At 37.6% G+C, this 24,595-nt stretch overlaps 1 long non-coding RNA gene across 1 annotated transcript; it reads right to left on the bottom strand.

Annotated features, from left to right (window-relative positions):
* Positions 1–214: 214 nt before the first annotated feature.
* LOC129655909 (uncharacterized) lies at positions 215–24,024 on the bottom strand. The gene is made up of 3 exons (XR_008716134.1): positions 23,779–24,024; positions 2,069–2,199; positions 215–672 (listed from the first exon to the last, which is right to left on the bottom strand). It is a non-coding gene; the product is annotated as an uncharacterized LOC129655909 (long non-coding RNA).
* Positions 24,025–24,595: the final 571 nt, after the last annotated feature.

Genomic DNA, 24,595 nt, shown 5'->3' with positions numbered 1-24,595 from the left:
TTTTTTTTGCTTAAATAAGAAGACAGTACACCAGTTCCCTGAATCACTTGGCAAATCCCCACTGGCTATCTAGTTCACGTAGGTAGTATATTTGTTTTCATGTTACTCTCCATTGATCCCAGGAGGGAGGTTCAAGAGAGAGGGTACATATGTATATCTATGGCTGATTCATGTTGATGTATGGAAGAAATCAGCACAATATTGTAAAGAAATGTTAAAAATAAATTTCAATTTATTGAAGTTAAAATTCATTTAAAAATAATTTTTTAAAAAATCTAAAAAAAGTAGATAGTACAATGGAGTGGTATCCAAAGAAAATCCATTTGCACTTGAGTCTTCCTGATATTACAGTAGAATTTGGAAAATGGTGAACACATTAGGAAAGTAACCAAACCACTGTCTTGTATATTGCACAGTAGTTATTATTTGGTTTACTGTCTCCCCTCCTCTACCTTTCCCCCACCCACCCTCTCTCTCAATTTTCATCTCCTTTTACTCTGTCTAGAATGTGCTGAGTATATCTCATCTCAAAAGTGGTTTTTAAAAATCAGAATCACGGGGGGAGAACAAGATGGTGGAGGAGTAGGTGGACGTGGAGTACATCTCTCTCCATGGATACATTGGGAACACAGAAGTGCTTGCAGAACACCAGTTGAGAGCAGACAGGAGTACCTGACCATAAGAAAATAATATATTGGACTATGCAAAACTCGGTAGGGTGAAGGAACTAGGGGGGAAAACAGGAATGTCAGTAGGACTGGACCTGCACTTGGAAGGTGGGGAAACTTAAGCAGGAATCTGATCCCCATATCAGGACAATTGTCTGGGCCAGAAGAGAAATATTTAAGGCTGAGAGTGAAGCAGTTGATCTGTGGCAGCGTAAATGGAATGAGAATCAAACAGTCGTTGCTGTAGCCACAGTACCCTGGACAGGGACACAATTCCCCTAGAAGGCACAGCAGCTGGAAGCTGGAGTGTAGTGATTGTGGAGCAATCCCAGGACAAGGGCTGCTGTTGACTGCAGAAAGACAGACCAAGGAGACGTGAGGGAGGATATTGGGATGGGAAATGCCGGTGGAGGAAAGCCAGACAGCCATGGAAGCAAGGCGATACTGCTGAGTCATACCATCACCATAGCCTCTCTCTCCCCCCACAGCCAGAATCAGCAGCTGACCCACAGAGAGGCTGACCCATCAAGCATCTGACATGCCAAACTACAGAGTAGGAGTCCACCCAAGGTGCCCCTTTAAGTGCCTGACAGACAGATTTACAGAGTAGGACCCCAGCCAGGGGGTCCCCTATATGTACCTGATGCACCAAACAACAGAGAAGGACCCAAGCAAGGGAGCCCTCAAAGTGCCTGAATGGGTAGAGCTAGAGAGAAAGACTAGCCAAAACAGACTTCTAATTACCAGCTGCCAGAGGCTCAATAAAAGACTCAGATAGGGACATAACTCCTGTGGCTGAGGCAGTCCATGTCCCTGAATACTTGGTGCCATCAGGGCCCCTGTGACCCAAGCAGCTGCAACACTTTCATTCTCAACCCTCACTGGGGCAGAGTTGCCACAGGTCACAAAAGGCTTGTGTCTATGCATGCAGGGTCACTTAGATCATGTCCAACTCTTTGCAACCCTGTGGTTTGTGGCCTGCCAGGCTTAGCTGTCAGTGAGGTCCTCCAGGCAAGAATACTGGAGTGTATTGACCAATACTGCTCACCATACTCTTCTAGGGCACTATATTTCTGGCTGCCCCAGCCGCCAACTCCCCTGAGTACCTGGTGCTGCCAGAACCCCCATGACCCAAGCAGCTGCACCACCTCCACACCTGACTCTCACTGGGGCAGACCCAAGTCCTCAAAGGCAGCCTCAGGAGCAAACCCCAGTGGATGACCCACATGCAGAGATGGAAATAAAACCACAATTGAAACCCAGGTCAGTGTAGCTAAGGAAAGTGAAAGTGAAAGTGAAGTTGCTCAGTTGTGTCCAACTCTTTGTGACCCCATGGACTGTAGCCTACCACACTCCTCCATCCATGGGATTTTCCAGGCAAAAGTGCTGGAGTGGCTTACCATTTCTTAAGATGGTCCAAAACCTTCCCACCAGCTGTACAAGCTGCAGATTAAATCCACATGATCAACTAGGCAGACTCTATGCTGGCCCCACAGCAGGTCCAGAGACAAGCACAGCGTTGGAGGGCATCCTAGGGAGGCAAGGTAGACTGAGACTATCAGTGAGGAAAAGGACTCCAACAGCAGTGATTCAAGAAAATCAGTTACTATTCTTATGTTTTGACTTGTTCTGTCGTTTCTTTTGGACTTTTTTCTTTTCTTTCCCTTCCTTGTTGTATTTGTCAGTGTTATTAGCACTACGAAATCTAATTAAGCTTTTGAGGTTTTTTTTTTTTTTTTTTTTTTTTTTTTCCCAATCACACTTTTTATTGCTGTTATAAACCTCTGCCTCTATTTTGGCTTTTGCAGTTCTACGGAGTTGTGGAGTTTTCCTCCTTCTTTTCCTTTGTTCTGTTTTGTTTTTTAATTTTAATTTTTTAAAATTTTAAATCTAATATTATTTTTCTACATTTATTCTTTTATTTGCTTTTTCTACTGTTCTTTTCCCCTTGCAGTTACTCTTCAATGTATGTAAATATTCTTTATCTACCTATACATAACTTTGCATTTCTAGTCTTTCTTTCTTTCCTTTCTTTTTCTCACTGTATTTGTTAGTTTTGTTTTCATTGCTTTATTCCCCAGTTGGCAACTTGCTTTAGTTTTGTTTTCCAGTTTGTACTTTAGTTAGTTTTGTTCTTAACTTGTAGATATAATTTTTTATTTCCTTTGTTTGCCAGGTCAATCTATTGTACTTTATTTTAATTGGATTGTTTTGATTTTGCTTATGGGTATATGTGTATATATATGTGTGTGTGTGTGTATTCAGTTATTTTAATTATTACTTGCCTGATTTTGTAAATGTCATTTGGGGTTTACTCCAGTACTTTTGCCTGGAAAATCCCATGGATGGAGGAGCCTGGTAGGCTGTAGTCCATGGGGTCGCTAAGAGTTGGACACGACTGAGCGACTTCACTTTCACTTTTCACTTTCATGCATTGGAGAAGGAGATGGCAACCCACTCCAGTGTTCTTGTCAGGGACGGGGGAGCCTGGTGGCTGCCGTCTATGGGGTCGCACAGAGTCGGACATGACTGAAGTGACTTAGCATAGCATAGCATATCTTTGATTTCTCATTTTTGTGTATTTGTTTTCATCTCATTTAATACCATAATAAACCACCTGTGGAATCTCCATTTCTGGCCAGAGATCAAGCTCTGAGAATTCGGAGAGGGAGCACTGACTGCAAGATCCTAGACTATCATAGAACTCCTAACATGAGGGAGTATCAAATAGTGAGAATACCCAGAGAGGAAACCACTTAAATACAAGACCCATCATCACCCCACTACAAGTAGTATCACTGTGAAGGACACCTCATACAAACAACAAACAAGACAAAAATATAAACTCAGTCATCAGCAGAGAGGATTACCACCTCACTCAGCCCTGACAATCAGAGGGAAAACAAGAAAAAACTCAGTGCAAATCTCACCCTATACAAAGCTTACACAAACCACTGGACCAAACTTAAGAGGGCAGAAACCAAAAAAGAGAAAAGATTTAACCTTTAAGCCTTTAAAACGAGACCTCAAATACAATATATTAAAAATGATAATAATGAAAATGCTGATAAATACTGCACAAATGAAGGAATAACCTAGAAACACAGAAGTCCAAATTAATGAAGAGGAGATAAGCAAACTACCTGAAAAAGAATTCAAAATATTGTAGTAAAGATGATCAAAAACCTTGAAAATAGAATGGAGAAAATGCAATAATCAATTAACAAGGACCTAGATGTACTAAAGAATAAACATACAGACACAAACAACCCAATTACTGAAGTTAAAAATACTCTAGAAAGAATCAGTAGCAGGATATTTGAAACAGAAGGATGAATCAGTGAGCTGGAAGATAAAGTGGTGAACACTGATGAAAGAAATCAAAGAGAACATAAACAGATGGAGAGATATTCCATGTTCCTGGGTAGGAAGAATCAATATTGTGAAAATTACTATACTACCAAATGCAATCTACAGATTCAATGCTATCCTTATCAAATTACCAGTGACATTTTTCACAGAATTAGAACAAAAAAAATTCATAATTCATATGGAAGCAGAAAAGACCATGAAAAGCCAAATCAGTTTTGAGAAAGAAGAATGGAGCTGGAGGAATCAACCTTCCTGACTTCAGATTATGCTACAAAGCTATAGTCATCAAGATGGTATGGTACTGGCACAAAAACAGAAATATAGACTAATGCAACAAGATAGAAAGCCAAGAAATAAACTCAGAAATAAATAGCCAGAAATAAGCCCAGAAATAAATAAGGTTCCCATAGGTGTATACTTATGGGAACCTTATTTATTTTTGACAAAGGAGGCAAGAATATACAAAGGGGCAAAGACAGCCTCTTCAATAAATGGTTCTGGGAAAACTGGGCAGATACGTGTAAAAGAATGAAATTAGAATACTTCCTAACAGCATACACAGAAATAAACTCAAAACGGATTAAAGACCTAAATGTAAGACCAGAAGCTATAAAACTCTTAGAGGAAAACATAGAACACTCAATGACATAAATCAAAGTACGATCCTCTATGATCCACCTCCTAGAGTAATGGAAATAAAAACAAAAGTAAACAAATGGGACCTGATTAAACTTAAAAGCTTTTGCACAGCAAAGGAAACTATAAGCAAGGTGAAAAGACAACCCTCAGAATGGGAGAAAATAATAGTAAATGAAACAACTGACAAAGGATTAATTTCCAAAAGAAACAAGGAGCTCATACAACTCAATACCCGAAAAACAAACAACCCAATCAAAAAGTGGGAAAAGATCTAAACAGACATTTCTCCAAAGAAGACATGCAGATGGCTAACAAACACAGGAAAAGATCCTCCACATCACTCATTATTAGAGAAATGCAAATCAAAACTACAATGAGATATCACCACACACTGGTCAGAATGGCCATCATCAAAAATTCTACAAACAATAAATGCTGAACAGGGTGTGGAGAAATGGGAACTCTCTTGCACTGTTGGTGGGAATGTAGATTGATTCAGCCACTGTGGAAGATGGTATGGAGATTCCTTGAAAACCTAGGTATAAAACCACCATATGACCCAGAAATCCCACTCCTAGGCATATACCCTGAAGAAACATTCCATTGTTCATTGCAGCACTACTTACAATAGCTAGAACATGGAAGCAACCTAGATGTCCATCGACAGATGAATGGATAAAGAAGTTGTGGTACATATACACAATGGGATATTACTCAGCCATAAAAAGGAATGCATTTGAGTCAGTTCTAATGAGGTGGATGAACCTAGAGCCTATTATACAGAGTGAAGTAAGTCAGAAATAGAAAGATAAATATCATATACTAGCACATATATACAGAATCTAGAAACATGGTGCCAAAGAATTTATTTGCAGGGCAGCAGTGGAAAAACAGTCATAAAGAACAGACTTATGGACACAGGGAGAGGGAAGGAGAGGGTGAGATGGATGGAGAGAGTAACATGGAAACTTACATTACCATATGTAAAATAGATAGCCAACGGGAATTTGCTGTATGGCTCAGAAAATTCAAAGAGGAGCTCTGCATCAACCTAGAGGGGTGGGATTGGGAGAGAGATGGGGGGGAGTTTCAAGAGGGAGAGGATATATGTATACCTATGGCTGATTCGTGTTGAGATTTGACAGAAAACAACAAAATTTGTAAAGCAACTATCCTTCGATTAAAAACTAAATTAATTTTAAAAAGTCAGAATCATGTTATAAAGGTGTTGAGACATGTGGCCATGAATCCAAATTGTCCAATTTTGTTGACAGATATAATGATGTTCCAAAAAAGATTAATACTGAAAATAATGTCTTCTCTGTGTGTATTACTATCAAATTAGAGTGCTTTTGATTGAACAACAAAAGCTTTTGTTGAACAACAACAAATCAAGTGCTCAAGTGCCCAAGATATTTGAGCTTTGAAACATCGGAATTTAAGACTGGAAGATACACTAGAGTATATGTGGTATCTAAGCTCCACATTAGTCATTCTAGGGAAAAAGATGGATTCAGATAGATCCATAACTCAATATCTTCAGTATAGCAATCTTTTTACTACACCACATTTGTCTCTCTGCTGCTGCTAAGTCACTTCATTCGTGTCCTACTCTATGCGACCCCATAGACGGCAGCCCACCAGGCTCCCCTGTCCCTGGGATTCTCCAGGCAAGAACCCTGGTGTGGCTTGCCATTTCCTTCTCCAATTTTGTCTCACTAGTGCAAAACAATTATAAAATGACTGTATATGCTGTTCTATTTGTCTGTCTCTCTCCTCCATTCTGTTTCTCTCTCATTTTCTTTTCCAGTGGGTATGGAATGTAGTATTTAAAAGGTTAGACTCTGGGGTCAGACCCTGTCTCCATCATTTATTAATCTCAGGAATTTTTAAAACCACAATTTTTAAACTTACAAAGGAGATACCAATGTTACAGGGTTGTAGTATTAAATGAGATAATTTATGTATTGATTTCAGCTTAGTGTCATAAATAAGTGTTTAAAAATGTTAGCTATAACTGTTATTTCTGTAACTAATGCATGATTACAATAAAAAATGTGGAAAGACTAGGAAAGTTGGTGGCAGTGGTTTAGTCACTAGGTCATGCCCTATACCCCATGGACTGTAGCCTGCCAGGCTCTTTTGTCCATGGGATTCTCCAGGCAAGAATACTGGAGTTGGTTGCCATTTCCTTCTTTAGGGGATCTTTCTGACCCAGGGATTGAACCCAGGTCTCCTGTATTGCAGGCAATTTCTTTGCCAATTGAGCTACAAGGGAAGCCCTAGGAAAGATAAGATTCGTTATTAAAATGGCCATAACCTCTCAATTTAAAGATAACTGCTGTTAATGTACACATACACAAATACACATATATGTAGAAAAAACTACATGTACTTATTGTTGTTGTTCAGTCGCTCATTCATGTCTGACTCTTTGTAACCCCATGGACTGTATAGCCCACCAGGCTCCTGCATCCATGGTATTTCCCAGGCAAGAATAATGGAGTGGGTTGCCATTTCCTTCTCCAGAGGATCTTCTCCATTCAGGGATCTAACTTACATCTCCTGCATTAGTAGATGGAATTTTTACTGCTGAGCCACCAGGAAGCCACCACATATTTTTGTATATACATTTAATATATTACTTTTTCATATCATTGAATTCACAAAATTGAATGAAATTAATTTACTAAGACAAATTCTTTTGCAATTAGTTACCAACCTGTTATTTTCTATTATTATCTCCACCCTGGCAAATTTAAAAATTAATCAAGGAATATCATTCTTGGTGGATTTGTTATCTGCTTTGGGTTAAAAACAAAGCAGAAAATAATAAAGTGACAGACCATCACTAATTATTAGAAAACTGCAAATGAAAACTACAATGAGGAACCACCTCACACCAATCAGAATGGCCATCTCCAAACAATCTACAAACAATAAGTACTGGAGAGGGTGTGGAATTATCATATGATCCAATAATCCTGGGCATATATCTGGAAAAGATGAGAACTCAAATTAAAAAAACATTATAGCACTTGTATATTCATAGCAACACTATTCACAAAAATCAAGATATGGAAGCAACTTAAATGTCCATCAACAGATCAATGGCTTAAGAAGATGTGATATAGATATATAGATATATGCACTGGAATATTACTCAGTCATAAAAAAGCAATGAAATATTGCCATTTGCAGCAACATGGATAGACCTAGAGATTATCATACTTAATGAGGTATATCAGATAAAGATAAATAGTGTATATCACATACATGTGGAACCTAAGAAAATAATGCAAATCAACCTTTTTTTTTTTTTTTTCTATGAAACAGAAACAGACTCACAGACATAGAGAACAAAATTATGGCTACCAAAGGGGAAGGGGAAGGGTGAATTAGGAGTATGGGACAGAGTGCCAGTAGAACTACGGATGGAGGTTTATAACAATGTAGAGAAGGCAGTGACCAAAATCAACTCAAAGGAGAAGAAATGCAAGAAGGCAAAGTGGTTGTCTAAGGAGGTTTTACAAATAGTTGAGGAAAGAATAGAAGTGAAAAGCAGAGATAAACGAAAAGATACGTTCAACTGAATGCAGAGTTCCAGAGAATATCAAGGAGACATAAGAAGGCCTTCTAAAATGAACAATGCAAAGAAAAATAGGGAAACAATAGAATGGGAAAGACTAGAGATTCCCTCAAGAAAATATGAGGTATCAAGGGAACATTTCATGCAAGGATGGGCCCTGATAAAGGACAGAAATGTTGAAAACCTAACAAAAGCAGAAGAGATGGAGAAGTTGAAAGAATACACAGAAGTATATAAAAAAGGTCTTAACGACCCAGATAGCCATGATGGTGTGATCACTTACCTACAGCCAGGCATCCTAGAGTGTGAAGTTAAGTGGACCTTAGGAAGCATTACTACAAAGCTAGTGGAGGTGATGGAATTCTGGCTGAGCTATTTCAACTCCTAAAAGATGATGCTGTTGGAGGGCTACACCCAACATGTCAGCAATTTTGGAAAACTCATCAGTGGCCGCAGGACTGGAAAAGGTCAGTTTTCATTCCAAACCCAGAGAAGAACCATTCCAAAGAATTATCAAGCTACCATACAATTGTCCTTATTTCACATGCTACTAGGTTATGCTCAAAACCCTTCAAGCTAGATTTCAATGTTACATGAACTGAGAAATTTTAAAAGTACAAACTAGGTTTAGAAAATGCAGAAGAAGCAGAGATCAAATTGCCAACATTCATTGAATCATATAGAAAGCATGGGGATTCCAGAAAAAATATCTGCTTCTGCTTCATTGACTATGCTAAAGTCATTGATTGTGTGGACCACAACAAACTGAAGAAAATTCTTAAAGAGATGGGAATACAAGACCACCTTACTTTTTTTCTGACAAACTTGTATGTGGGTCAAGGAGCAACAGTTAGAACTGGACATGGAACAAAATTGGTTCCATGGAACAAAACTGGACTGTTTCAAAATTTGGAAAGGAATATGATAAGGCTGTATATCATCTCATTGCTTATTTAACTTTATACAGAGTACATTATGTGAAATTCCAAACTGGATGAATCACAATATGGAATCCAGTGTGCTGGAAGAAATATCAACAACCTCAGATATACAGATGATACCACTCTAATAGCAGAAAGAGAAGAGGAACAAGAGCTTCTTGATGAGAGTGAAAGAAGACAGAGAAAAAGTTGGCTTAAAACTCAACATTCAAAAAATGAAGATCATGGCATCCAGTCCCACCACTTAATGGCAGATAGAAGGCAAAGAAGTGAAAACAGTGATAGATTTTCTTTGGCTCTAAAATCACTGTGGATGGTGACTGCAGCCATGAAATTAAAAGATGCTTGCTTCTTGGAAGGAAAACTCTCAAAAACCTAGACAGTTTATGAAAAAGCAGAGACATCAGTTTGCTTGCAAAGGTCCATATAGTCAAAGCTACAGTTTTTCTGGTAGTCACATCCAGGCATGAGAGTTGGTCCATAAAAAAGGCTGTGGACCAAAGAATTGATGCTTATGAATTGTGGTGCTGGAGAAGACTCTTGAGAGCCCCTTGGACAGAAAGGAGATCAAACCACTCAATCTTAAAGGAAATGAACACTAAATATTCATTGGAAGGACTGATATCAAAGCTGAAGCCCCAATACTTTGGCCACTTCATGTTCAGAGACAACTCACTGGAGAAGACCCCGATGCTGAGGAATATTAAATGGATAAGGGGGTAGCAGAGGATGAGATAGTTAGGTAGCATCACCAACACATTAGACATGAGTTTGAGCAAACTCTGGGAGATACTGAAGGACGGAGAAGCCTGGCAGTTCATGAGGTTGCAAAGACAATGTAGTGACTTAGTGACTGAACATCAATAAATGGGATTAATAGATGAACACTGCTGCTGCTGCTACTGCTGCTAAGTCACGTCAGTCGTGTCCGACTCTGTGCGACCCCATAGACAGCAGCCCACCAGGCTCCCCCATCCCTGGGATTCTCCAGGCAAGAGTACTGGGGTGGGTCGCCAGTGCCTTCTCCAAGATAAACACTACTATATATAAAATAGATAAATATTAATAACAAGAATTTACCATGTATCACAGGGAACTATATTCATTCTCTTGCAATAACCTATAATGTTGACTAATAAACATTTATCTTTAAATTATATTTCTTGCAAGGACTTTCAAGACTTTTATATTGATAATTGCAATGCCTCATTGTTTTTATATCTGTGGTATAATGTGTGTGATGAATCTAGCATTATGTAAAATTAAGCTTATCCAAGGAGAACCAGTGAAATTCACTGCACCCACCTAGAAAACCACATCGTACAAGACAGCAATGAATGCTACGAGGTTGCATTTGGTTGATTTTGTGGTTCTTGGACTCTTCCCTCACCACCTCCGGTGGGTTTTATTCCCTAAGATATGACCTTGCCTTATTAATTTTTGCTATACTCATTCATTTCTTTACTCATTCATTCATTTATTCCATGTTTTTTTGAGTTCCTACTACAAGTTCCAATGTTATGCTAACAGATTTGGAACTAAAAAAAATTCATAAAATAAGGTCATTGTTTTAAAAGGTTAGAATTCAACCAAGGAAATCAACAACAAGTGCAGAGAAAATTTATGTCATGCATTGTGATAAGCATAAAAACAGAAGGAAGCAAAGAACACTGTAGAAATAGGCAGATAGAGATCTATATTCAGCCGGGAGATAGTCAAAGAAGGGCCCTTGTAGGATATGACATCAAACTTAATTAAATCTTAAAGAATGTCTAGGAGACTACTGGTTGTGTGACCTTGAATATTTATGCTTGATATTTAAGGTCTCTTAACCTCAGTTTATGCATAAATATATTGCTTGTTTTAATATAGACTATGTGTATTTAAGTAGTGTCTGTTAATATGATACATGCAATAAAAGTTTGCATTTTTTTTTTATTATTGACTTGTGTTGCTTCCCTACTTCATTTTGTGCCTTTGAATACTATTCATTCTTTTCCAAATCAGTAAGTAATGTTCTTTTCTGGAAATAACTTATAACTTTGGAGAAGGATCCTACATTTAGATAGAATACAAATTTAACTATCACTAAAAATGACTGTCTTCATTCAGCAACAGCAGAGGACTTATAAATACCCATGTAATATTTACAGGGAAGCAGACAGTAAGTCTAGCATCATCACACAGTCCAGATGTTCCACTGGAATTTATAGTCACTTGTTGCTTCTTTTAGCCATAACTTGCCCCTAATTTAAGAGAAAATTTTATTCAGAGTTATCTTTTTAAGAGGCATTACTCTCTTTAAAAAATACCTTGAGTCATTTCAGTGTTTTGAGAGCAATATACCTAGTATATAGAAATAACATTATAATAGATAGAAGAGTTCAGAAAGCTATCAATATTTAAGGACAACATGCTGTATGTTATTTTTTAAAATGAAGAAAAGTATAAGATACAAAATATAGGAAATCAATTGATCTTTTATCTTTACAAATTTGATCTCCCATCTTTACAAATGGCTGCTCCAAGTTCTGTTCCAAAATGGTGTCAGGGCTTTCACTGCTGACATCAATTGCCATCAGCGTTGCCTTTAACTGACATAATCACTGATTGTTACAATTAGTGCCCATTAGTATAGAGTAAAATTACAGTGTCAGTCATATAGAATTGCCCATTATGTCCATAGCATACACAAAGTTCATCACTTATATTAACATTACCAGAGTGAATTCAAAAAAATTATGAAAGACCTGTCACTTTATAATGCTGCCAGATGTGAAATATCAGACACGATGTACAAACTGTCAAAACTCAGTGTTCTGCTATTGAAAACCCAGACTTTAGATGTAATGGCACGGAGAATTAGAGAAACAATGTGGTTAGTAAATAAGAACTTTGAGTGAATCAATAGACAAGGTAACTTGTAATTATCAAAAAGAATATATAAAATGTATTTGATGTAGCTCAGTTCAGTTCAGTCGCTCAGTCGTGTCCGACTCTTTGCGACCCAGTGAATTGCAGCTCGCTAGGCCTCCCTGTCCATCACCAACTCCTGGAGTTCACTCAAACTCACGCCCATTGAGTCGGTGATTCCATCCAGCCATCTCCTCCTCTGTCATCCCCTTCTCCTCCTGCCCCTAATACCTCCCAGCATCAGTCATTTCCAATGAGTCAACTCTTCGCGTGAGGTGGCCAAAGTACTGGAGTTTCAGCTTTAGCATCATTCCTTCCAAAGAAATCCCAGGACTGATCTCCTTTAGAATGGACTGGTTGGATCTTTTTGCAGTCCAAGGGACTCAAGAGTCTTCTCCAACACACGGGCAAAAGCATGAATACTTCAGCACTCAAATTCATCATAGTCCAACTCTCATATCCATACATGACTACTGGAAAAACCATAGCCTTGACTAGACGGACCTTTGTTGGCAAAGTAATGTCTCTGCTTTTCAATATGCTATCTAGGTTGGTCATAACTTTCCTTCCAAGGAGTAAGTGTCTTTTAATTTCATGGCTGCAGTCACCATCTGCAATGATTTTGGAGCCCAGAAAAATAACGTCTGACACTGTTTCCACTGTTTCCCCATCTATTTCCCATGAAGTGATGGGACCAGATGCCATGATCTTTGTTTTCTGAATGTTGAGCTTTAAGCCAACTTTTTCACTCTCCTATTTCACTTTCATCATGAGGCTTTTACCTCTTCACTTTCTGCCATAAGGGTGGTGTCATCTGCATATCTGAGGTTATTGATATTTCTCCTGGCAATCTTGATTCCAGCTTGTGCTTCTTCCAGCCCAGCGTTTCTCATGATGTACTCTGCATATAAGTTAAAAAAGCAGGGTGACAATATACAGCCTTGACGTACTTCTTTTCCTATGTGGAACCAGTGTGTTGTTCCATGTCCAGTTCTAACTGTTGCTTCCTGACCTGCATATAGATTTCTCAAGAGGTAGGTCAGGTGGTCTGGTATTCCCATCTCTTTCAGAATTGTCCACAGTTCATTGTGATCCACACAGCCAAAGTAGTTAGATACCATTATAAAATCCTCCTCTGTTTGTTTTGTTTCACTAAACCCAAAGAGATGCCAAAGCATTGGTAAAAAATGTAATTTTTAACTCTTGACTTTATAACCTCAAAAAAAAATCTACTGTAATTTTCTCGAGGTAGTGATTAATAACACTCAACTCTAACTACACATTCTTTAAATAGAGGACTCAAAACTTAAGAAAAAGTATGTGATGGCTCCAGGCTCCATCATGAACATTAGAATTATCTTAAGTTCGGGATCTGCTCGGATAGTAGAACAGAAAGACAGGAGTCTCTGATGTCTGTTAACTGGAGCCACCATTCTGGAGTTGCAATACTTATCAAATGCAGTTAGGTGATCAAACACCGGAATTAGTAACCAAAAAAATTTCCTGTTTGTAGACATCAATAGCTATGAAATATCATTTGTGTTTCAACACTGTGGCATCAAACCCTTTATATATTTCAAACATTTTAACAAAATCTTTGCTATAAAATTATAAGCTTAAAAAAATAAAATTATAAGCTTATATGTGTTTGTAATAACAAAGGTGTCTATCCCATTCCCAGAAGTACCTACTTTTAACTATTGAATTTATATATTTTCAGGAATTTTCTAAGCATGTAAAGGTATTGGTATACTCTTTTTTTTTTTTTAAACTTTACATAATTGTATTAGTTTTGCCAAATATCAAAATGAATCCGCCACAGGTATACATGTGTTCCCCATCCTGAACCCTCTTCCCTCCTCCCTCCCCATTCCATCCCTCTGGGTCGTCCCAGTGCACCAGCTCCAAGCATCCAGTATCGTGCATCGAACCTGGACTGGCGACTTGTTTCATACATGATATTTTACATGTTTCAATGCCATTCTCCCAAATCTTCCCACCCTCTCCCTCTCCCACAGAGTCCATAAGACTGTTCTATACATCAGTGTCTCTTTTGCTGTCTCGTACGCAGGGTTATTGTTACCATCTTTCTAAATTCCATATATATGCGTTAGTATACTGTATTGGTGTTTTTCTTTCTGGCTTACTTCACTCTGTATAATAGGCTCCAGTTTCATCCACCTCATTAGAACTGCTTCAAATGTATTCTTTTTAATGGCTGAGTAATACTCCATTGTGTATATGTACCAAAGCTTTCTTATCCATTCATCTGCTGATAGACATCTAGGTTGCTTCCATGTCCTGGCCATTATAAACAGTGCTGCGATGAACATTGGGGTACACATGTCTCTTTCATTTCTGGTTTCCTCGGTGTGTATGCCCAGCAGTGGGATTGCTGGGTCATAAAGCAGTTCTATTTCCAGTTTTTTAAGGAATCTCCACACTGTTCTCCATAGTGGCTGTACTAGTTTGCATTCCCACCAACAGTGTAAGAGGGTTCCCTTTTCTCCACACCTTCTCCAGCATTTATTGCTTGTAGACTTTTGGATCACAGCCATTCGGACTGGCGTGAAATGGTACCTCATAGTGGTTTTGATTTGCATTTCTCTGATAATGAGTGATGTTGAGCATCTTTTCATGTGCTTGTTAGCCATCTGTATGTCTTCTTTGGAGAAATGTCTATTTAGTTCTTTGGCCCATTTTTTGATTGGGTCATTTATTTTTCTGGAATTGAGCTGTAGGAGTTGCTTGTATATTTTTTAGATTAGTTGTTTGACTGTTGCTTCATTTGCTATTATTTTCTCCCATTCTGAAGGCTGTCTTTTCACCTTGCTTATAGTTTCCTTTGTTGTGCAGAAGCTTTTAAGGTTAATTAGGAAAGATTTCTTTCCAATTTAGACAAGTAACATGATAGTCTCCCACAGCTTCCATCTCCTTACACAGGGTCTCAAGAAGAGCCTTCCCTTTTGTTGTGTCTTTCCTGGATATGAACATAGTCTGGCATGTGTGCACAGCCTTATGAAAACCTTCAGTTTCAGAGGTTTTCAAAATTTCTTTTATTTGTTTATTTGTTTTTACAGATCTAGACAGGCTCTTGTTTGCCCCAGTTGAATTCACATACCTAGTCACCTAAGAGGTATCCTAGCATTTTTCCTAGATGATCATTAGAATTGTTTAAATTAATACTTTGGAGTAAGCATTTTCCCACACTTCCACTGTGTTCTGGGGATGATGCTTTTAACACAATGTAAGAACCATCAGATCTCTTTGTTGTTTGCAGTTAAGACAGCTTTTGGCTACCATGCCTCTGAGCTAGGAAAAGGAGAAATATACATAGTCCCAAGTTAGAACACTATAAGTTCTATTGTCTTAATGATTTTTGATAGTATCTCTTATATATATGATTTTTACCTCATTCTTTGGCTTTGGTTACTAGCTAGAAATCTGAAATTCGTGACTTTAGTATTTTGTTCATCCAGCATTAGTTGCTCAGTCATGCCTAACTCTTGGTGACCTCCGGGATTGTAGCCCTCCAGGCTCTTCCATCCATGGAATTTCCTGGGCAAGAATACTAAACTGGGTTGCCATTTCCATCTCCAGGGAATCTTCCAGGCCCAGGGACCAAACTTGGGTCTCCCATATTGCAGACAGGCTCTATACTGTCTGAGCCACTAGGGAAGCCTTTTTGTTGATGCTTTCATTGTTTTATAGGGAGAGCAAGTTCCTTGCAGTCCGCACTCTGTTATTCCATTTATATTGATTTATAAGTGTTGTTATTATATGAAGGAAATCAGCCCTTTTTTTGTCTGTCATATACTACAATTTTTCTCATTTTTGTTTTAATTTTGTTATCATATTTTTATAAATACCACTAAGAATTTTCTTTTTAAATGTTTTAGTCAAATATAGAAATATTTTAACTATCTTAGTATTACCTTTATCATTTTTACATATAAAACTATGATTCATGTGGCTCTTCCAAACAGCTGATCAGTTAATCCACTTTTTTAAAAAATTGATCATCCCCTCCCCCTCCCTTTATTTGAAAAGTCATATTTTTCTTACTACATTTACATATGAACAAATATAGCTGCATATGAACTAACTGAGTTGACCTTTAAATAACATGGATTTGAATTGCCCAGGTACAATTACATGTTTTGTTTTGTTTTTTTCCCCAATAAAGGGGTATTATAGCACTAACTTCTATGCAGAGTTAAGTTCAGTTCAGTTGCTCAGTCGTGTCCGAATCTTTGTGACACTGTGAACTGCATCATGTCAGACCTCCCTGTCCATCACCAACTCCTGGAGTCTACCCAAACCCATGTCCATCAAGTCGGTGATGCCATCCAACCATCTCATCCTCTGTCGTCCCCTTCACCTCCTTCCCTCAATCTTTCCCAGCATCAGGGTCTTTCACCTGAGTCAGCACTCTGCATCAGGTAGCCAAAGTATTGGAGTTTCAGTTTCAACATCAGTCCTTCCAATGAACACCCAGGACTGATCTCCTTTAGGATGGACTGGTTGGATCTCCTTACAGTCCAAGGGACTCTCAAGAGTCTTCTCCAACACCACAGTACATCATGCAAAATGGTGGATGAATCACAAGCCGGAATCAAGATTGCCAGGAGAAATACCAACAACCTTAGATCTGCCACTATAATGTCAGAAAGCTAAGAGGAACTAAAGAGCCTCTTGATGAGGGTGAAAAATCTGGCTTAAAACTCAGCTTTGAAAAACTGAAAATCATGGCATCTGGTCCCATCACTTCATGGCAAATAGAGGGAGAAAAAGTGGAAACGGTGACAAATTTTATTTTCGTGGGTTTCCAAATCACCATGGATGGTGACTGCAGCCATGCAATTAAAGATGCTTACTCCTTGGAAGATAAGTTATGACAAACATAGACAGTATATTAAAAAGCAGAGACATCACTTTGCTGACAAATGTCCATATAGTGAAAGTTATGGTTTTTCCAAGAATCATGTACAAATGTGACAGTTGGACCATAAAGGAGGCTGAGTGCCAAAGAATTGATGCTTTCAAATTGAAGTGCTGGAGAACACTCTTGAGAGTCTCTTTGCCAGGAAGGAGATCAAAGCAGTCAATCCTAAAGGAAATCAACCCTGAATATTCATTGGAAGGACTGATGCTGAATCTGAAGCTTCAATATTTTGGCCAACTTGTGTGAAGAGCTGACTCATTGGAAAAGACCCTGATGCTGGGAAAGATTGAGGGCAGGAGAAGAAGGGGTGACAGTAGATGAGATGGTTGGATGGCATCGCTGACTAAGTGGACATGAGTTTGAACAAATTCTGGGAGATAGTGAAGGAAAGCAAAGCCTTGTATTCTGCAGTCTGTGGGGTAACAAAGAGTCAGACATGATTTAGCTGGAATAACAGCAACAGCAGTACTACCCGATCCACAGTTGGTTGAATTCATAGACATAGAATGGCGGATTCAGTGCACCGACTATAAAGTCAAGTGCCAATTTTTAAGTGGCCTTGTGGCAGTTTAGCACCCTGGCCTTCATGCTGTTAAGGATCATTTGTATTTATTTTTATTCCAATAATCTGACATTTTCTCCACCAGTCATATGATTTTTAAACTATTGTACCTTAAAATAATTTTTAGTGTCTGGTAGGAATAGTTTGTCATTTGTAACATTTTTCACATTTTTAAAAGCTATTCTAGCATTTCCCCCAGACAAACAGTAGAAACATTTTGACAAGTTTTTTAAAAATCCTGTTAATATTTTGATGGGGTCCATACCTCATGTGAAGAATTGACTTATTGGAAAAGACTCTGATGCTGGGAGGGATTGGGGGTAGGAGGAGAAGGGGACGACAGAGGATGAGATGACCGGATGGCATCACTGACTCGATGGACGTGAGTCTGGGTGAACTCTGGGAGTTGGTGATGGACAGGGAGGCCTGGCGTGCTGCGATTCATGGAGTCGCAAAGAGTAGGATATGACTGAGCGACTGAACTGAACTGCTAGTTATAGATAAGCTTTGGGAAAATCAACATTGTTCAAAAGTAGGTGTTCTACCCAAGAAAAAAGACACTCCTTTTAAATTGTATATGTATTTATACTCCTAACTAGTATCAACTTTCTTTTATACAAATCTTTTCACATTCTTTAATTTACTTAGCTGTACTTTTCCCTTTTTGCGAATGGAGTTTTCTATCTCCTTGTCTTTTTTCACATTGTTATTTTTGCAATCCTTCTCTTTATTCTTTAACCTTAATGGGCTTCCTGTTCCTTTAAAGTTTAAATGAAAAAATGGAGAATTCTCACCATATAATAGTAGTATTCTAATGGCTTCTTCCCCATATACACACATATTTTTTCTGGTATATTTGAAAAGAATTTTTTTTTTTTTTTCATACTGGTTCCTGAGTAGGGTCTACTGCGCTTCTCACTGTCTCTTGCATCTCCTGAAAACTCTGATCATTTTAATGCTTCTAATGCTTGAAATTCTGAGACTGTAACCCTTTTGTTTCTTTCTTTATAACACTAAATCAATGCTGCTAATTATACAGATTTTATTGAAGGTTGTGGTGAACTGTAGGCAGTTAGAGTTCAGACATAAAATAACTTCCATTCTAATTTCAAATAGACTTCCTATAAATTCTGTGTCTCAGAAAAACTGAGTTTAAAAACTGATTTCATCAATTGTTATCTGTGAAGTGCTAAATAGTCTTGGTGATAGATTTTTTTTTTTTTGGTCACTGTCCTCAGTGGGGTTACTTCTACTGTGTTATCATTACACATAACATCGGATTTTGGTTTAATCTGTTATCAAAGATGTGTGTGTGTGTGTGTGTGTGTGTGTGTGTGTTGTGGCTTAGTTCTTCTGCTTTGATGTTGATATAATTCTTTCTTGGCCCTTGAATCTTGAAGTTCATAACTTCTCAAATTGTGTTACTCTTGAATTTTTCAGCTAATTGTTGTTATTTAACTCATATTCCTTTGATCTATAATTTCAGTTCTTTATTCCAGAAAAATATTCTTTTATTATACTTTTGAGTATTTTACTTCTCCATTTGTTCCATTCTCTTCTTGAGGAATATTAATTATGCAAATTGGATCTCTATTTTCTCTCTTGTAATAATATCATCTTATGGCTTTTTACTCTTTTCTACTTTCTTTTATAAGATTTTTCCAAGCCATATTCCATGCATTCATTCTTTTCAAACAATGTTTATTCTAATTTTGAGTATTTTAATGTGTTTTTATTTCCAAAATCAAATATATATATATATATATATATATAAACAATTCTATTTTGATTTTTTTTCATTGGCATATAGTTGATTTACAGAATTGTGTTAACTTCAGGTGTACAGCAAAATGAATCAGTTATACATATACATGTGTCCACCCATTTTTAGTCTCTTCCCATATAGGCCATTACAGAGTATTGAGTAGAGTTCTCTGTGCTATACAGTAGACCCTTCTTAGTTATCTGTTTTATGTATAGTAGTGTATATATATCAATAACAATCTTGAAGCTTATCCCCTCCTCCTTTTCCCTTTGGTAACCATAAGTTTACTTTTTATATCTGTGACTACTTCTGTTTTGTAAATAAATTCATTTGTGCCTTTTTTTTTTTTTTTTTTTTAGATTTCACATGTAAGGGGTGATATCATATTTGGCTTTCTCTGACTTATGTCACTCAGTATGATGATATCTAGGTCCATCCTTGTTGGTGCAAATGGCATTATTTCATTCTTTTTATAGTTGAGTAATATTCTGTTGTATACATGTACTGCATTTTTATCCATTCCTCTGTTGATGAAAATTTGGGTTACTTTCATGTCCTGACTACTGTAAAGAGTGTTACAATAAACATTGGGGTGCATGTATCTTTTTGAATTTTGATAATTTCACCTAATCCCACTAATAAAGATCAATTGATAAAATGAACTGGGGAAGTCAGCAACACTTTAATTCAAGTATGGTGCCTTAAAATACTCCATTACATTTTCCATATCCTTCATTTCAGTGAAAAAGTCTCCTGAGCATGGCAAGTTCACATTTTGAGATGAATGGTTTGCCCTGTTAAGAAGACTGTGTGACACATTAAATATTTTGTTTATCTTATTTTGTTTGTTTTATTAGATTTTTATATATCTCTATTCAGTTGACTCTTGTCAGCAACTTCAGTGTTACCTACTGTGCAGTTCTCTCTTAACATTCTGCCCCTTATGTTTCCTGAGAGGATGTGTGGTGAATGAATTTGGCAAATATGGACAAATCCTTCCATGAGTAGCCTTCAACTATATTATTTTCCTGGAAATGAACTGCTCTAAAAATGCCTCCTATGACTTATATCCACCTCCCTTAAAATATATACACCCATTTCTCATCACTCCAGAGAAATCATTACTTGAATCTTTCAAGACTCTAACTTATTGCAGGAAAATGTGGCACACTGAATGAGATCTGGAGTAGTATGTGTTATTTCACAACATGTCTAAATGTACAGTTTTTACTCTGTTTGGCAGATTTTCTTATCTTTGTGGGAAGTAGAATTTTCTCTTAAAAAAAAAAATGTTTTTACTTCTGTGGTGCCAGTTTCAGGGAATGGTATAGAACAAACACTTTATTCTGCTTTCTTTTACCAGCAGTCTTAAAAATAAGACATTTAAATATAATATGCAGAAATACAATCATTCTTCCATTGCTTACATTGTCAAGCAAATATTGAGGTACATTTTTAATGTATTTTAAGAGAAATTTTTAGTCTTCCGTTTCATTTGAGAGAATGAATTTCTCAAAGGTGAATTCTTCATGGACAGGAACTTGTCTATTGCTGTTAAAAACATAGTGCTTGTGAGCTGAAATATATCTTATCTTGTAACATGGTTGTGATGAGAAGCCTAAAGTTATTATAACACATACACACGGTATGCCTTTGGTTCTCAGAGTTTCAGACTTATCTAAAAGCAAACCCCAATATTTTCAGAGAATAGTTTTGCCTTGTAATTTGATGAATTTGCCATTGTGGGAGTTAAATATTGGAGATTTGACTCGTGATAGGTCTTCACTTCCTGACTTCTGTGCAGTGTGGCCTCTGCTAAATCTCACTACGCTTTTCCTGGGGGAAGCCAGGCCTTAACTTCCTCATAACCTTCTGCTCTTCTGTCAGCTGGTCCTCTTCACTCAATATTTATCCATGACATTGTTTAGGAAGGGCCAGCAGTCCAAGTCTTTATCTGTTTGACCCAAGCCAGGGATTTGTCAGATCAGAGAACGCAGCCACAGCCTCTTGCCACTGTTCTGGTCATAAGCTTATAGTTCAGGCTTCTCTTCGTAAAGGATCATCAACATCAACATGTTGTTTCCAGGGTCATAAATTTGCAATGTGATGAGACACAACCAGATGTTGCCAAACGTGAACTGACTCATAAAGCAGCCTCTCTCCTGCTCTTTCTTCCCAAGTCATAGAAACTGGTGCTCCATTTACTTCTTCATCCTCAGCTGAGGGGCTTGTTTGTCTAAATTGAAGTCAATCACTTTCCAGAACAAGTATGTCTTTCAATATGAATAATGAAGTTGTTGTTATCACCAACTCCACAGATATTTCCTGTTACTTAATGCTCCTGTGTGGAGTTCATTGCCATTCTTTGGGAACACTCTTGCTGTGCTGTGTTGTGAGAAAATAGCATGTCTATCTATGGTCCTTACCCACCCCAAGATGTATGGTTTGATTTTACATATGATTCCTATTCTTTCAAACTTATTAAGACATATTTAACACTTGTAGGAAATAATGAATTGTAATATATTTTCCAAAGTATAGTTCTAGAAATAGCAAAGCTCAAAGACCCTTTGGGCTTTTGCATATTCTTGTCATTTTAAGTTGAAGCAACTGAGGCCATGGAAGTTAAGCAAATTATCAAGATTATGCCATCTGATATTCAAACCCAAGGCTCCAGCCACCTGTTTGGGCACATTGTTGTGCCTCTTCAGGAAACTAATAATATAATATGTGTACACGTGTTCAGTCACTAATATAATATAAATACATAATTATAATCTCAACCCTTTATATTTGAAGCCAGGCTAAATTTAAAGCAAAAATCAATGGAAATAGAAACAGATTTTAAAAATCAGATATCATAATCCTTCATGATAGATAATTCCTTTTCTGAATTTCATTCTCTTTTAAATAACTTGGGTGATGAAACAATGCATCACTCTATCATAATATTGTTGATAATGAATATTGACTAAGGGTACTCAAGGGTTCTTTGAATTGTACTGTGAAAACTTACCACAATGTAATTTATGTCTAAAGTTTTTTCTTTCCACTGTCTGTTCTTGACTTGGCTTGTTTTGTTAACCGATAATTTGGAGAAATTAACTCTTATGACCTACAGAGCCAGCAACACATGAGAAATACAGCTAACTTGAGAATCAAGCATCTTTAATAAGCCACTTCAGTTTTTCAGGGGTGGTGGGAAATGTCACAAAATGTTTATGTATGCTGCTTTTGTTGTTTTATCATATATTATTTGTGTTGTTCTTAATTTAAGTGGCTTTAATTTTCTCAAATATGTATTCTCCAGATAAAGCCTTGATTTTTTTTGAAGTTACCACTTTTTTTCTAGTTTAAAATCGAAAAATTCTCTTTCTTCTGTTGTTTCCGTTCTTCTTAATTAATACCTGAGAAAATTGAAGTCAAATTTTGTATTCCAGGAATTATTCTTACTAGTTTAGCATAAAGTGAAAACAGTGTCTTTTCTGTGGGTTTATTTTAATTACTATGCATTCATGTACGCTAAGTCAGTTTAGTTGTGGCCAACTCTTTGTGACCCTATGGACTGTAGCCAGCCAGGCTCCTCTGTCTTTGGGATTCTCCAAGCAAAAATACCAGAGAGAGTTGGCATAACCTTCTCCAGGGGATCTTCCTAACCCAGGGATAGAACCCGCATCTCTTATGTCTCCTGCATTGGCAGGCAGGTTCTTTACCACTACCACCACCTGGGAAGCCCTTAATTACTATAAACAGCCTTAAAGATATTTAGGAGACTGGCTTTCAGTGCTTCAGATTTAACTAATTTTGAAGAATTTAGGGGACTACACCCCTCCTGAGCAATTTGAATTTAATTTATGGAGAATTTGGGCCCAGGTATTGGCAGTTTTCAAAAGCATACAGGTGAGTTTAATGTGCAGCCAGGGATGAGAATCTTTAATGTGGTACAACTCTTCATTGATAAAACAGAATAGTAAAGAAATTCGAGTTCATTGAGGTTCTGTGACTTCCCAAAGCTAGGTCTACCACCCAGCTTTCCTGTCATTTATTCTATGTTCTCACTCTCACCAAAAACATTTGCAGAACAAGCCTATAACATTTTCCAATGACTTCTCCGTGCCATGCACAATGTCAAGTACATGAAAAGTACTCAAACACTTGCTAAATGTAGAATGAATAAATAATTGAATGACTGTCAGAAAGTTCCCTGTGTCTTATTTGTAATTTCAATAAAATAATAATGCTTATTGCTGAGCATTCAGACAAGTAAAGAGCATTGGACTTGGTAGAAGCCCAATATACTCTCAGAGATGTTAGGAAAGTTGTCACATTTTGAGGTCATGAAGAATTCCCAATTGGCTTAAGAGGTAGAAAGAGATAAACTTACAGTGAAGGAAAGTCTGCTCCACATTGAGGGTGATGGTCAAAGGAGAAGAGTCTTGAGAACACTTTAGATCTCAAAAGAGATGCTATAGCAGTTTCCACAACCAAACACACAAATGCAGAGAAATTTATCAATCTGAACATTAAGAATTCAAGAAGGAAGGCACTCCAGGCTCTCAGGGACCAAGGCCTGAGTATTGTGACTGCTAATCCAAGTGAGTTTGGGTTAAAAGGGGTTAACAGCCCTCTGCTGTAACACATGATTGGTCTTTATGAGGTTGAAGCTCTTGTCTGTTTGAGGCCTACAGATGATGCTAAAGAGCCAATAATGACAGCAATTCAAAGCAATCTAATTATGCAAACGGGAGGCTAAACAATTTCATCATCCTTAAATTAGATTGTCCTAATGAGATAAAGACACCAATTAATCCTGAATTAATTTCAATAGCCTATTTCAGGCAAACACTTTAATATGCAAATGTAAATGAGAAACAAAGCCTACTGTAGAATGCCAGAGTTCAGAACCTCTCTCTTCGCAGCTGCAGCGGGTGTAAATAGTACCTAATGAGTTTGCATGGAAAGATACAACCAGTTGAAAATTTTAGACTTCATAAAGCACAGCCGGTGCCTCAGGTATACTGGATGTGATCTGGAGCCAGATATGAAAGGAGGGGGAGTTTTTCTGGGGAATAATGTAGTATTGAAGGTGTACACAGCTGAGTCATAAACACCTTTCTCTACACAAAAACTGTGCAGTCCTTCCAACTCACCACTCAACTGTGTGTGTGTATGTGTGTATGTGTACCCGCGTGAGCTCACCT

The sequence above is a fragment of the Bubalus kerabau genome, chromosome 6 (genome assembly GCF_029407905.1).
Source record: "Bubalus kerabau isolate K-KA32 ecotype Philippines breed swamp buffalo chromosome 6, PCC_UOA_SB_1v2, whole genome shotgun sequence".
NCBI lineage: Eukaryota > Metazoa > Chordata > Mammalia > Artiodactyla > Bovidae > Bubalus > Bubalus kerabau.
The sequence above is the reverse complement of the archived record's forward strand: the minus strand, read 5'-3'. Positions and strand labels throughout refer to the sequence as shown.